The following is a 6,763-nucleotide window of genomic DNA, read 5'->3' as shown; positions in this document are numbered from 1 at the left end:
AGCGTGTTAGGTAGTGAAGTGCGCCCATTATACACAAAAAAGTCCTCCCCAATGATGACGTTTTTGCGCATTAAAAACACTCGCAGATAAACCCCGATGGACAGAAGCATCACCCGAAAGGACGATCTTTCTCTTTTTTTTTCCCTCGCAAAGAGGGAAGGAGACTGTCTTTCCGGAAAAAAAAAGAGAGAGAGAGAGAGAGATCCTCTACCCTTCTCCTTTAATGCCCCTCTCCTCCGCAGCACACAATGGTGTCATCTGTCGGCGTGGGGGCCGTCACGACTCATTTCGCGCCGCAGGTCTAAACCCGCTGTCCAAAACGCGAGCCAGTGTTGGAAGCATCACGAGTCGTGTGGGTGTCTTGCTCCTCCCATGCAATCGGCTGCCACGTGGTGGATGTGATTGAACCATGTGCCGCATGAGCTGTTGTAACGTCAGGTCAGTGCTGGCGGGTTATTCACGAATGTATTTCTACGTGTGGGTTATTGACTTTGCCACATTGGAAGCGTTATCCCTTTGCAGACGTTGCAGTGTAAGGAGCAAGCTATTGGAAGCTGAAGTAGCAGCTAGCAATAGTCTATATAGTTAGATCGGTTTCGCGAAGTGTCAGTAATGTGCAACACGGTACCCGAATATTTATATTGAAGTGTGCGTGCTATCGTGTAAGATCATTTATGCAATTAGGAGGTGTATCAATTCTCTGGTATCATAAGAGAAATCGTAGAGTGTGTCATCGAAGAATAGCGCTTGCATGGTAACAGTGCGACGAAGATTGTTTGCATTTTAGAGTTTAAACGAATATTTATCGTACAAGTGCGCTTCTGGAGCAAGGCCTCCTCAGAGCACCGACTTCCCAAATGCCCTTCTCGACATTCATTGTAATCTCTTAATCACAGTTTATAAGCAATCGATCATTAGACAATTAGCTGAGATTAGTTACTGTATTCACACGAGAATTTCTTGCCATTTCAAGTTGGTTCTCTGACACAATTAAGATAGTTCGAAATCTTCCGATAGATAATAGGTGGTCAACAAACTCGTTGTACCTAATAGTTATTCGAGGAACTAATGAACATACGCTAATTAACTTTGTAACAAAGTGAGTTTAAGGAGGCAGAGAACAAGGAAAAATGACGTGAGTTGACAAGAGGACAGGAATTGCATATTCGTAGTTTTCATGAAATGGGAAGTCGACCTTTTCAACAGTGTGAAGGAGGGGTCTTTCTTTTTCGGTGTAATTTCGAACAAAGGAACACGTGATTTTTCTGGTTTGCTGTCGTTTTAGATATCACACTAAATTTTTTTGCACCTATGTCATTGTAAGAGGGGTGTATTTTGCAATATACACCCAGATCACACTCATATTACACCCCTTCGAGGCTGATCCTCTGATGGGTGTGAATTGGATGCACATCTACATTGGTGTGTTAAGGTGTAATAAGGGTGTAATTAGGGAGTGATGGTTTAAGGGTGTTTTTCCTTATTGTAAAATGGTTAACATTTTCCTGGAATATGAATGGCGTGTACACTGAGTCTTAATTTTCCCTCATACCAAAACCAGTAAGAAACACAAACGTTTTCTTACACCAAACACCAAACAATTCCTCACTTCAGTGTTTTTTGTGTATATAATCAAATTAAACTCCCCTTTACCTTAAACTCACCTCACCCTTCGTTTTGACTGGAATGCGAGCCGAGCTATCGTATTTGGAGACGCTCGCAAGGCAGGCAATGTATGTAGTACTGTACTTGGTTTCTTTTAGAAAGGAAATGCCTTTCTCAGTTAGCTTTTGGTTAGTCATCCCATTCATGCGATCTTTCAAATTCATCTCTAAATGTAAGCACGTATATCCTTATCCGTACATCAGACCGTATATTGGTCCAATATGGCACCAGTTCTGAATTGCGATATTGGGCGAACACAATGCATTACATGTTCACGTTATGCATTTCCTTTGGCTGATACGCATGATACACACTCACTATGGAAACAAAGCTGCACACGTTACGCCATTGCTTAAGGTTGTTGATTTACACCAAAAATTGACTCGGTTAGGGTATCGTCCAATTACCAGTGTAGACCAACAAGCCGCACACCCGCTAGGTACACACTAAACTTTTTTACACCCTTTCCAGTGTAAAAATGGTGTTTGATAACTCACACCTATTTGGGTGTAAAGTCTGTAGGGTGTAAGCAGTTACATCCCCTAGAACGGTGTACCTGGTTCGTCCCATTAATGACCACTGGGAACGTACTAGACAGGGTTTCCCAAGGAAAGTGGCAGATCCCAATGGGCAATCAACGGAAACCTGAGGCTATACTTGTGGTACTTGAGTTACATACAGGTGCACGTCAACAGTAACACCTGTTTAACTCTGGTACCATAAATATATAGCGTCAGGTTTCTGTGTATCGCTCTCTTAGGCACTGGTCCACCTTTCCTGCGCCACACTATATATATAGGGTCTTGGTAGTTGGCCTGGGTAAGAAGTCGTCTGGCATCATTTGCATATAATTTAATTATGTGCAGTTCTAAGTACTGTGCATGATGTTCAGTGCGACACTTAACAACACTGGAGTGCATGGACCATCCTCACAGCACAGAACGAACAGAAGCTAAGGTGCATAAGTCCCATCGCTGCTAAAATTACAGAAATGCTGTGTGCAGCTGACCCGCCTTTTACACCCTATGGGCCTGATGACCTCACGGAAGGGTGTAAAAAGCAGGTAGAAGGGCGTAAAAAGCAATATACACCCACTTTACACTCAAATGGGTGTTAGACAGTTAAGTGTGGGGCGTAAATTGTGCAATACGCCCTTTTAACACCTAAAGAGGTGTGAAATTTTTTAGTGTGTAGATGTTACACCCTTTCAGAGGTAATGTGGATGTACCATAACTTACACCCTTTTAAGTGTAAAAGTTTGAAGGTGTTGTGAAATACACCCTGAGAGGCAGGTGTATTTCATTACACCTACAAACTTTTACACTCAAAGAGGTGTGAATTATGGTACACCCACCTTACACTCAAAAGGGTGTAAAAAAGTTGTGTGTATGCGTAGTGGAAAATAGATGGAAGCAACGCTCTTATTTTGTTCTTGTCGAGCACGGCTGACGCTGTTTTGTAGGGAATGCACGTCCACGTAAAGAGAGAGAGTGAGAGAGAAAGAAATACCCCAAAAGGAATTCCAGACTGTTCTACACCATCAAGTAAGCGTGGTGAGAACAAGAAGGAAGAAGGTTACTACGGGAGGTAAATCTCTGATACCTAAAAAGTTAGTTCGCTTCTCTTCGTTGATTTGATAACTAATTTTGCTTTATTTACTACCATCATTGCTTCCTTTGGATGAATGCACGCATTATCTCTTCTCTCATCGTCTAAAAGTTTTAGCATATCGGAAGCGGTATACGGAGACGACACGATGAAGCTCTCAAACTGAAGACCTGCCGCGTGACTGGGGCCACATCAAATAAATAACGCAACTTGCTTATCGCGCTTTCAGAAACAGCATCGTGAACTGCTTCTGGTCTAGTCTATGCTATGACAAGACCCCGATTATTTAAAACATAGTATATTTTCATTGTCGTCCACAACTGAGGCAACGAAACGACCCTATTGGTCGAAATTTTTAATGGCCGTCAGTTGACACGAATGAGGAGTTAGGGAAAGTAGGCGAAATAACCCCGGTCGATAGTGACAGGAACAGTATCACAACAACCAAGAATGGCTGTGGATGTCGAATGAAAGGCACATGCGCACGGAAATCAAATCGGCAGAAAATATGTTTCTCCTCTATAGAAACCACGTGAGCGCTAAATGACGTTGGCCTGAAAACCTATTGGAGTAAGTATCGTTCACCAGTTCAGTCAAGATCCTTCTCCATTTTAAATGTTTACTAGGGAGCTTCCAAATTTTTATTCCTACCGCAGGGATTTCCCATTTCCACTTCCATTTCTTTGTTATGACATCGATCGGACAACTGCTCGTACGCTGTTGCTTGCCGTTCAGTGATCTAGTAGATGTCCAACATGATAAGCACAGATCGCTGCTGTTCCACTCGAGGCACATCATTTGGATTCAGCCAGTTGGTTCACGTGTAGAAATCTGGGAGACTCATGCTGGTTTCCTTGTATACGTCTTTGGCGGTAACGCGCATAAACTCTTACTTTGAAAACATCATTATAGTTTCGTCCCCTTAAAACATATGATCATAACGTTTCCAACGGTCACTAACACGACAATCACTATCGGGACTTCTTTTGTTACCATGGATAACTTGTATAGTCAACCTGTAGAGTTGCTCCAAGGATATAACGTAATGTAATTTAACATAATTTGTTACCATGAGAAGCTCAATGTGGTATCTCATTTACCAATACCGTTCGTGTATATTAATTTACAAATATCGTGAATTAGCTTGTACAGTGCCACGTAAATATATTGGTCTATAGTCTGTCTGTAAAACGCACGTTCAAAGACACCCGTAAAATTGAAAGTTGCAACTGATTCCCGTTGTCGACCGGGTTGCACCGTGGTACCACATAAAGAAGATCACGCTGGGTGCTAAATGGTTAGCGGGTTAGTTCATCTCATAGAGTCAACAATACATACATACATTTCTGATCTCCCTTCAAATTTGCGTACCAGTCGTACGAGGTGGAGGGGGGCAAAAAGGGAACCAGCTCTTCTTCTTAGGGTGAGAGCACCTTTGTTAACGCGGTCTGCCTGGGTGGACCGTGTCTTGGAGTACGGCCGAACGGCCGCGGGGCAGTATTGCAAGCTCCTGTAAAGATTTTTCCTAAATATTCTAAATTTTGGCCTAGCGAGTCCAATCTTTATGCTTAGGCTACATTTGGAGCTTTCCACCCTCGCAGTGTCTTCCGTCTGCTGGCTCGACGATTGGTCGACGTGTCCCTTTGTGTTTCCTCTTGCTTTTTGACCGCCTGTTATGGACCCTTACAAACACGAACGTTGTGCTCTTCTCGCAGTGCTGGAGTACCTCACAAGAATCGGTCGTGGACCGAAATTGGTAAAGGGCTGAGAAAGATGGCCGACCTGTTTGAAGTGTCCCACAGTCCAACAAAGGTAGGGCTTAATACGAATTCATTGGTATTCATGAGCAGTTTATTCCTACTGAGCATGATATTGACAGTTCTTCACACGTATCCCTTTAGACAATGCAAGCGACCTGTAATTCCACGAGAAGTCTGTGCACATGGGTTGTATCCTGTCTCTTATGGACATCTCTTCCGTTGGAGAGGGCCGATACGGAAACCGCCTTGTTTGAACATGCGCTCACCGTGGTGAAACGTTCTCGAGGGAGATGAGCACCAACAAAAACTGATTGTTGGAGATCAAGGACAGTGATGCACAGGAGAGGAACTGAACAAGTGAACTGCCAGCATCTACGTGCTGAACGTCTGCCGAAGCGTTCCCCATTTGCGATCGTCATTTTAGATGGGTTCCTGGACAAAGAGTGCATTCTACATCTTTCGTTACACGCTGAATCCACCGAATAGTGTAATTACATGTGCTGTTCATGACGTCTAAGACTCGTGTGAATACACGCACTCCTGATGCCATTGGTTTGCCGGTGACATGCTCAGCTGCGAAGAGATTTTGTAACGTCTATTGTACAGTGTAATATTGCATACCGCGTGCTACCAAAATAAAGCCTACAAAACGAACAAACACGTTTCGCAAAGTGGGAGAATTGCGGCGCTACGGGAGGCGTTCGGGGCACAGGTACCGTTAAGGGGGCAATAAAGTACAGAAATTACCTCTCGCGAAATGGAAGATGTCGTTACTTTGACAGAAATACAGAAGGAACAGGATTCATCCGTTGCCGTTCAATCACGGCGGGAGATCGTTTGAGGAGACCAACGACAGGCCGCTCTGCATTGTAGCGCTTCTTGAGAAGGAGAGGGTGACAGAGACAGGGTAGATTGCGTTTAAGCAATTGATTATGAATGCTAATTAAGGCTGGCGCCGGCTTTTAAAACAATATTACGTCGAACTAGGCCATACGACAAATAACTATATGCAGCGCACTTTTCGAAGCAAAAATGAACAATGGATTTTTTTGTTTGGCCACTCTTCAAGAAGCACCCTAGATTGTACACGAGAGAATTCACTATTGTTATTGACTGTATTATTGAGTTCTGTTTAAGCGTACGCAACCTAAGAAGTGTTCAGCAGTGAAAATGAAAATACAAAACCTTGCTCAGTTCAGTTATAGTGTCTCCATAAGGTCCGTCAACAGTGACACGAGTAACATTTCCTTCGAACCTGTTTTCGTCAATCTTGGGCCATTTGCCGAATACAGTTGCAGTTCAGCCGAAGGACATCACAGACACCGCCCAATGCCATTTGTCACTGTTCATGTGAGCCGTCCTGTGCTGATCCCTCTTTTTTTATATTTTACTCGTGCGTTTAATGACAAATCAGTAAATCTGGATATTTTGACCATTAACCATCCTCTCGTCGGCTTCCAGGTCCAAGCTGTACTCGACATAAGAGTTCGCAGCAATATTGCCATTGCCGTACATAGGTGGGATCAAATTAAAATGTGCAAAAACTGCACTTATAAAAAATTGGGAAATTTTGTGCGTTTTTGGCTGAAATAATACCCCTGCCACATGGGCACGAAAAATGAAATCTGCTTAGTGAGTTCAGTTGGGATGTCGTTCGTGCAGTGCCACACGGACAGTTGTAATGGCTGATTGTAATATGTTCTTCTTCTTCTTAGGCACCCTGAGGCTTG

General features: G+C 43.4%; 1 long non-coding RNA gene across 1 annotated transcript; it reads left to right on the top strand.

Annotated features, from left to right (window-relative positions):
- Positions 1–306: 306 nt before the first annotated feature.
- Positions 307–5,685, top strand: LOC135398233 (uncharacterized). Its single transcript, XR_010424049.1, has 3 exons — positions 307–438; positions 4,989–5,085; positions 5,175–5,685. It is a non-coding gene; the product is annotated as an uncharacterized LOC135398233 (long non-coding RNA).
- The last annotated feature ends 1,078 nt before the right edge of the window (positions 5,686–6,763 follow it).

Source organism: Ornithodoros turicata, chromosome 1, assembly GCF_037126465.1.
Source record: "Ornithodoros turicata isolate Travis chromosome 1, ASM3712646v1, whole genome shotgun sequence".
Taxonomy (NCBI): Eukaryota; Metazoa; Arthropoda; class Arachnida; order Ixodida; family Argasidae; genus Ornithodoros; species Ornithodoros turicata.
This window is presented reverse-complemented; position numbering and strand designations above follow the sequence as displayed.